This window comes from Oenanthe melanoleuca, chromosome 20 (assembly GCF_029582105.1).
Source record: "Oenanthe melanoleuca isolate GR-GAL-2019-014 chromosome 20, OMel1.0, whole genome shotgun sequence".
NCBI classification, from domain to species: domain Eukaryota; kingdom Metazoa; phylum Chordata; class Aves; order Passeriformes; family Muscicapidae; genus Oenanthe; species Oenanthe melanoleuca.
Genome location: NC_079353.1, coordinates 12,976,956 through 12,986,034, shown reverse-complemented (window position 1 = coordinate 12,986,034; position 9,079 = coordinate 12,976,956).

Here is a 9,079-nt window from a genome sequence, read left to right as displayed (position 1 = left end):
ACACAGAATTACCTCCACATGCCATGGAAGCTCCTTCTTGCCACTGTCCCCTTCAGTCACCATTGCACTGCAGACCACCTCTGTTTCTGCATGTAAGAAGATAAAAGGTTTGGAATGATGTTCCAAAGTCCTTGAAATTCTCATATTCATCCTCAAACCTCAGTGAGCAGTTGGAACAAATGGTGTGGAGTGTGAACTGTTGGAGGAGGAAACAAAAGAGATGTTGGTGTTGCAAGGTGTTGCTCAGTGCCCAGCTTTCTTCATGGTTTTGTTTTTCATTGACCTCTAAAAAGCACCAATTTGAACTGAATTTAGGTCCCACAGGGGCAGCATAAATTACTCCATAATCATTAATGGTGATTATCCTTTAAGAGACACACAGCAGTTGAATACACATCTAAATGTAGGTGATGTGCACCTTGTGTTTGTGGCATGGAGTGCCAATGGTGGAAAATATCACTGTGGTAGAACAAATGCAGTAGGAAAATAAGGATTGCTGGTATTCCTTAGTTTCCATGACTTGGGCTTTGGCTTCTCAACCCGTTTCACAGCTGAAATCTGTGCTAAGAGTGCAAGGCTGTAATTCTGCTCTTGGATCATGGATTCCTAAAATTCAATTGGGCAGGGCCACCTGGAGGTCTCTGGTTCATCCCTGTCCTTATACCAGGGCCATGCTGAGATGAACTTGCCCAGGAGAGTTTCAGTTGTCTTGGGACAGATCACATCATCTCCAGAGGCTTCTGTGGCCACCCTCTGGTGAAAGTGTTCTGTACATTTAACTGGAATTTCCTGTGGTACAGCCTGTGCTGGCTGCTTCATTTTCTCCCTCTGTGTGTCTGGGAGGGGGTTAGTTCCATCTTCACTCCATGCATGATTCCATGGGCAAATCAGGGAAGTGTCCAGACCATCTCTGAAAAGATCTCATCTGCTTTGCAAGGCCCTGGGCCAGGGCATTAAAGCAGCACTGTGAGAACAAGAACTGTCCAGTGCCTTTCTTCAGCATATTCATGAACCAAACTAATGAAAATCTGATTTGCTGCTGCAAATCCACTATTGTGAGCAAGTCAGCAATGTGGGATTATGATGATATGATTTGATAAAAGGCAGAATTTATATTTGGAATATATTTATTTGGTCTCATATTTATTTTTTGCTGTTGAAGAGGACTAGATCAAATGCAGGCCCTAATAAAACCACTGGCAGAATTTCTCTCCCAGTGCAACTGTGGTTTGGTGGCTGCAGCACTGCTGTGGTCAGTACCTGTCAGCAGAGTGGTTTGGAAACTGGAACTGCAACAGGAGCCTGTTGAGTATTTTTGTTCATTCTTTTTTGTGCACTTCACATTCTTTAGGTACAGCTGTTCAGCCTCAGGAGGGTCATCATAGTTCTTAATGTGGTGTGAGCTGTTTGAACTCTTTCTCAAGGGCAATTCTGAATTATCTTTACAGTAGAATACACAGATTTCCATTTCAGAATGTTTCCAGGACAAATGGAAGACTTTGAAACCTGATCTTTGCTGTAGCAGCTGGTTTCCTTTAAAAAAATCCATGTTGTTCCATGTGTTCTACTGCTGGTTTCTTAATGTGTGCAATCCACATTACAGCAAAAGTGTGGGCAGGGAGGCCAAGGGCAGCTGTGCTGTCCCAGGGCTGGTGTGACTGCCCCTCTGCTGGCCACTGCTGAGGCCCCACCTCCCATCCTGGGTATTGGAGGAAATTTCTTCCTGGATAGGGAGGCCAGGTGTTGGCACAGCTGCCCAGGGCAGTGGTGGAGTCTCCATCCCTTCAAAAGCTGCATGAGTGTGGCACTTGGGGACATGGGTTAGTGACAAACTTGGAGGTTCTGGGGAATGGTTGGACTACAAAGTCTTAAAGGTCTTTTCCAACCTCAATGACACCGAAATCACTCAGCAATTTATCGGGAGCTCAACAAATTGCTCTTTATTGGCAAGAGCATATCTGATGTCAGAGTTTTGCTAAATCATTCACAACCAATTTTTTCACTCTTTTCTCTGTGTTTTCAATCCACATGCTATGAATTCAGAGTTCACTCAGCCGGAGGTCGAGCGTCTAGGTTGCCTCAATACAGATTTCCAGACCCATTGTGGCTGCTTTACAATGGTTTTAGCGGGTGCTAACGAATGAAGAATAGCACTGAGAAGTGCCTGGGGGCTCTAGGTGCCCCGGCTGGGGAGTGTCCCCAGCACCAAAACCCCTCAAGTGAGCACCTGGCTGGTGATGCAGAGAACAGTGACAGGCTCCAGCTTTTCTCACTTCTGAGCCTCTGCACAGCAGATGTCCCACACTGGGGCAATGTGAGCCACGGGCTGCCTGGATGTGGCAGGGGGATGCAGAGAGGGGGAGCTGGGTCACTGGGAGCAAAGTGAGATTCATTCTGAGCTGGTGGAGCTCAGCAGGTCTGGCTGGATGCACAGAACAGTGTTTGTTCCCTGGGCAAGGTGAGAGAGGCTGAGCCAGAGCAGCCCTGGGCCCCTGTCCCAGCCAGGCTGAGCAAAAGGACAAATCCCACAGCAGCCCTGCCTTCAGTTCAGCTGCCTCTTCCCCAGCCTGTTTGCAGGTTCATTTTGAGGAGCAAAAATGCAAGAAGTGAGATTTCCGTGTGTGCAGTTTGGGAAGGTGTGGGCACTGGGTGAGGAATGAGGAGAGCTGGTGTGTGCTGTCCTTCATCCAACAGCAGCTGGCTCAGACTTTCAGCTTCCCCCCACCCCTTATCTCCCCAGTACCAGCAACCACTGGTTGAGAACTGGGAAATAGTAAGTCCACTCTATTAAAAGCTGCTCCTTAAATTTAGCTGCTCCTAGCTATTAATTTAGCAGAGCTTTTCCCACTGTTTCTTCCTACTTGATCCAGAAAAAACCCTCAGTAATAAAGTAGTGCTAAACCAGACCTGTTTCCACACTGGGAAAAGTTTTTATTTGATGCAGTGTCAAATTTCAGGTTGTTATTTAGCACCTTCAAGTGGTTTGCACTGTCCCATTGCCTTCCGTGATGTTGGGTTGTTCTGGGTGGTAACAAACACTGTCATCCTGGGAAACCTGTCCCTGCAAATTGATGGTGATCAAATGAAATTAATGGTGAAAGATTGTACTCCTGGTCTTCCAGCAGCTCTGATTTGGCCAAAAATAATCAAGTATTTCTCAAATGTCTGTCAGACTAACATCTGTTAATGCTTTCCTTATTGTTACCTGTGAAAATAGTCTTCTCTTGTAAATAAGGCACCTCCTGCCCGTTTTCCCTCTGTTGTGTCAGAAATGGTAAGAGAGCACAGGTTGTACATTTATCTCAACCAGAAACGCCAGACTCTTTGATTTTTAAATTTGCCTTATAGTCTTCTTAGGCCTTGCTCTTTATTTTTTTGCAAGGCTGGAGTTCTGTGAATTGGAGATTGATGGAGGTGCACAGGGAAATACAGATCAGTGCAGAGGAGGGCAGGGATGGCTGAATGGATGCTGCTCTGATGACTCAGATTCATGCCTGGGCTCGTTTTCATAGCAGTGGTTCTTCCTGCAGATGATAGGAAGCTAATTGTGGGGTTTTCAGCCTGTGGGGCTTTTTGCTAAGACAAATCAAATGCAGTAAATGTAGCCTGGGAAGCCTCAGAAGGGTTTGCAGTAGCATTGTTTGCCACTGGACAGCTTTGCACTGCTGTAACAATTACAATTATTTTTCTTCTCTTTTAAAATCCCCTTCATGCCTGTGGTTTGCACGCCAGCTTAGGGAGAACAAAAACAAACAATAGACTGACAGAACAATAAACCCAAACCCTGTGAAAAAATACTTCCAGAAATGAGTGGGATAAAAAAAAAAAAGAGTTTAAAGTTCTGCAGAATCCTTTTTATGGGATAGGGACACCCCAACTTCTTGTCTAATTCCCTGAAACTACACAGCAGAAAGATTAAATACTGTAGGATGCTTAGAAAGTTTGTAGTAAAGTTTTCACTTCTTGTTCCATCTGCAGAGTCCAGAGACACTTTTCAGCACACCTGGTACTTTTTCTGTAGCACCCTGGTTTTGGTTTCATAACTGGAAAATAATTTCTGTAAGGGAATATTTAATGGGCCACAGCCATAGGTGTGTGCTCCTTTTCCCTGATGGAGCAGCAGCATTTTGGAAGCAAACTGAACAGATTGCAGAGGTTCAGGCACCTTAAATGCTTAATAATTTAAGGTAAAATTATTAGTGATTGGACATGAAATTTTGGGTTGAGCCAGGGCTTGCTGTCAGCATCTTCATTTTTAATTAACTTGTTTCCACTAAGAACAAACATTCTGTGGTCCTGTTCTTCCTCCTCTCCAAAACTTGTGTCCTATGTGTATTTTATTAACAACTGGCTGCAGACTCCTTTTGGGGGTCTGTCCTGCCAAATGACATTTTAGCTGAGGAAACTGCCCAAAATGGCAAGAACACTGTGAGGTAAAGCTAATAAATTAACTAAAATGTAGACAGTGAGTGATGAAGGTGTTGTTAAAGTATATTAAAGTCAATAGATGATTTCCACTGATTTAGAGGGGTCTGCAGGGAATGGTGTATTTTAGTCTTTTCCTCCTGTATCTGTATTAAATGAAGCCACATGTCAATTGTGTTATGACATTAATATAGCCATTTTAGGACTCCCATATTTCAGACAGGGTTTCATCTTAAAGGATTTCCTGGATGGAAAGATATGTGCACATGCCAAGCAGCAATTGAAATAGTTCCTGATTTCACTGGAAAAAAACAAACAAACAAACAAAAAAAAACAAAACCGAAAACAAACTTCAAAAATGAAGCAGGAATGACTAAAGCTTCCTTTTTCTTCTGGGAGAGTGACTTCACCATATGTGGGCCATCTGCAAATCATCTGAGAAGCTTGGCATAAAAAAAAATCTTTGTATTACCTCAGAAAATAATCTAAAAGGGGCACTTTGATGGGATGATGGTGGGAATGGTGTCCCCACACATGGGAATCGTGTCCCCCGGGTCCCCTGTCCCACCTGCCAGCCTTGGCTGCTCCTGCTGCTGGCATGGGCTCTCTTGTGGAAGTCAGGCAAGGGGGAGGATTTCATTTCCCTCTTCCAGCCCTCCCTGATGGGACTGCGCAGGAGGCAGAAAATACTTAGCTTGATTCTGTAGGATCAGAAAAACTTGAACTAGCCTGTCATGCCAGAATGACTTTGGGCTGTCTTTGTCCCCAGATCAGTGGTAGTTTGCTGGTGAAGGGGAGGAATATCCCATCAAAGCCCCTTTCTAATGGTGAAACTCCATTTTACAGGTCTTAGAGCTGTTATTGTGGCTGCCCTGGATCCCTGGCAGTGCCCAAGGCCAGGCTGGATGGGCTTGGAGCAGCCTGGGACAGTGGGAGGTGTCCCTGCTCAGGGCAGGGGGGAATGGGATGAGCTTTAAGATCCCTCCAACCCCAATAATTCTGTGATTGTAAGGGCAAGGAACTGTACTGTGGCACTGTGGTGTGTGTTCCTGTTCTTTGTGCATCCCAGGAGTTGCTGATGCCTTTGGAAAATACCTGCTGGGATCTGGACACCAGCAAAATGAAAGCTGAACCAGTGGAGGTTGTACAAGGAGAGGAAAGAATTATTCATGAAGTGCCAAGATTCAGCACTGCCCATGTGAGTGCCCACCTGTGATGGTCCAGTTGTGTTTTTATGACTGAACTGTGATCTGCCAAATGTTGCCTTTATAAGGATGGGGACTTCACTCCCTTTGAGCTTGCCAAAAGGGACTGGTGACTTTCTCATCCCCACACGGTGCTTCAAGTGGTTTGCAGCAATTATTTCTGCCCAGGTATTAAATGTACTACAAAAAAAGATTGTTTTCCTTGTTGGCAATGAACAGCTGCTTGCTGTGCATTCCTGGTTTTGGACATGAAGTGCATGTGGCAAATCTGCTCTGGGTATTGCAGGGGTAAGTGGATTTTGGAGTGCAGGGCACCTCCTGTGTTTCCTGCTGGTTCTGGAGATGACTGTGGGGAGCAATGTCCAGCAGAGCAGCAGGTTGGAGCTCAGGAATAGACAGAAAAAAATTGTTCCTGAGTTTGTCAGAGAAATCCACTGTTACTTCTTTTCTTTTCCAGCCCTGAGTGTGAAACTCAGAGGCATGTCTTGGAGTTAAATAGATTACTGGATGTGGACAAGTGTTGAATTGGTCTGTTTAGTGTGTTTATGGAATCACTGCCATAGAACACTCTAATTCATCTTAAAATGCTCTGTTGACATATATTATAATTTAATGGTGTTTTGCATTGGCCTTGAGTACCATTTAATGTCTACACCCACGAGTGAGCTGGAGGCTGCAGTACCTCATGGGGAGTGTGTCCCACCATGCTGAGCACTGGGATGGATCTCATTGTGCCCTGGAAAATGAGCTCCCACAGATTCACAGCTTGGCCCCTCAGTGTGGTTATACAGATCCCCTTCTGCTGCCCCAGTAATTCTTTTCATCATGGGTGTAATGCTGTCCTCATCTCCAAGTGCCTTGCTCAGCCTTTCACCCTCAGCCAAAGCAGCATCACAGACACTGCTGACTCCTCTAGACAGCTTGAAAAAAGTCATTTTACCTTCCATCAAATCTTCCCTTCCCTCAGCCATTCCTAAAGGCTTTGGTTGGTTTCTTTTGGGGTCTTCCAGAGAATTTGAGTGCTTGGGTTGGAAAGCTGTGGTGTGTTTGGAGCTAGTTTGGTATGGCCACTAAAGTGTTAATTACCACTTGTTTTACCCATCAGGATAAGCTTGGATTTTGTGAGCATTGGGTGTGACAATAAGCAATCAAGTCAGGAAAATAGAGTATCTGTTTCAAATTTACACAAGGCAGGAGATATATGGAAAAGCCAACAGTGATTTATTTGTGTTTCATCCTACAAACCTGTAACTGGGGTAAAATTTCCATTAGTCTCTAGGAGGACAATGACTGTCACAGAGCATTCCTGTGACTCTCTACACTTGAATTCCAGTAAAAGTTTCCAGTGGAGATATTTTGGTGTGTGACAGGTAAAAATTACACACTCCATCTTTGTCATGTGCATGTTTTATCATCTGTGTGCTGATGACATTTCAGGTGGGACCCTGGGGGACTCCTGCCCTGACAAACATCCCCTCAGCATAAATAACTGCTCAAACTAAATAAATTGAAGCAAATATTTGGTGTACATATTTTGCTGATTTCTGCATCCTATGTCAATACCTCATGCATGGTGATTTTTACCCAGAAATGTCAAGTCACTAAGGCTAATAACAATTTCAGAGTACTTGATTATATGTATTCTCTGGTGTGATAGATGAACAACAAAGAAAGAAAAGCCTCTTTCTAATCAATTCCAGTTACAAAGAAGGCTTATGAATGAATCAAATTTAAAAATACACTACAGATAAATGCTATATTAAAAACTATGTGCATATATGTTGAAAAACAAACCACCTTACTGTCATTGACAGCTTTTTTCCTTTTCCTTCATTGCCTGCACGTGCCATCCTGTCCTTGTCTGGGTCAGCTGCTGTGTCTGCAGGTCCTTGGCTGGGTCCTGGCACTTGGATTTCCCTGTCTGAGAGCCCCAGGTTGTGCTGCATCTCCATCAGTGAGGTGGGTGAGGGGCAGAGCAGCCCAGGGGGTGTCCTGGCAGGAGTGGCTGCTGTGCCAGAGGGACCAGGCCAGGCTGGACAGCTCGACAGGGAGGAGCACAAAGTCCTGTCCTGGGGAGGACAAAGCCAGGACACTCTGGGGACACCCAGCAGGAGCCAGGAGAGGCCCTGGGGCACCTGGTGAGCCCCAGGAAGGTGAACTGTGCCCTGGGCAGTGCTGGGAGCATTGTCACCAGGTCCAGGAGGGGATCCCTCCTTCTCATCACTGTGGAGCTCATCCCTGCTCTGCTCTGTCCAGTCTGGGCTCCCCAGTGTGAGAGGGAAGGGGCTGGAGAGAGTCAAACATGAGGCAACATTTCTTTTTCTGGTTTTAATGGGCAGTGAGGCTGACCAAGCACCAGGACAGGCTGCCCAGGGAGGTGGTGCAGTTTCCCTCCTTGGAGATGTTCAGAAGCTGCCTGGACAGGTCCTGGGCAGGCAGGTCCAGATGGATGGCTGCTGACCCCAACCACTCCAAGGTTCTGCAAAGCTGGAGTGGGAGCTGCAGCTCAGAGCAGCTGTTTGTTGGATTTCTGGTTCTCCTTCCTTCCATTCCATCTGCTCCCACTCCCCTTGACCATGGTAAAATATAATTTTTCTGACCAGCTGGACTTCCTGATATGGAAATGATCTTGTCTGATGCCTTGAGAGGCTACCTAGAACAGAGGCTGGATAGTGTTAAAGGAGTAAAGTAGGGATTTTTAAAAAGGCCTTCAAAGGATACACCTTGGGCAGTACAACAGTCTGGCTGTGGCTACACCCAAGAGGGACCCAAGTCATGAACTTTCACACTTTTATAAGTTTTGATCTATTTCCATATTGGGGTTAATTGTCCAGTTCCAGCTCCAGGTTATGCAGTCCCATCCTTTCCCAGACTGCTGTCCTCAATTCTCTGCTGCTTACACTTTCTGGCCTGAAGCTGCAGTCCTTGTTCTCAGACTAGAAAAGGATTGTTTTGTCTGACTGAGCTGTGAGGAGAACTTGCTAACATTTTATATAAAGTTCAGAGTCACACACTCTGCAGTATAGAATCTGGAAAATATGAAAGCTAAAACTTAAGGCATCAAATCAACAACAGTTTGTTATAGTTATGAGAATTTTTAAGCAATTTGATGGAACCTAAATCTTTACCCAGTAAAAGAAGGAGCCACCTGAAATCCATTATAATGTATTGTTCTTCCTTCTCATCTCCCTTTTTATAATAACTGAGTGGCTTACAGATTCCTGAGCCAAGAAATCTGCCTAAAAGACACACTTACATATATTTACAAGGATTCAAGCTTATATCAGACATGTCAATTGGTGTGCCTTATAAAAGATAAAAGATAGATTAATCTGACAACTATATATATATGTCTAGTATGAACAAAAATTTCTGTCAATATCCAACCTTAGTTCTGAGTTCTGATTATTAGAATTAAAATTAAAAAAAAACAAAAAACCTTTATATGG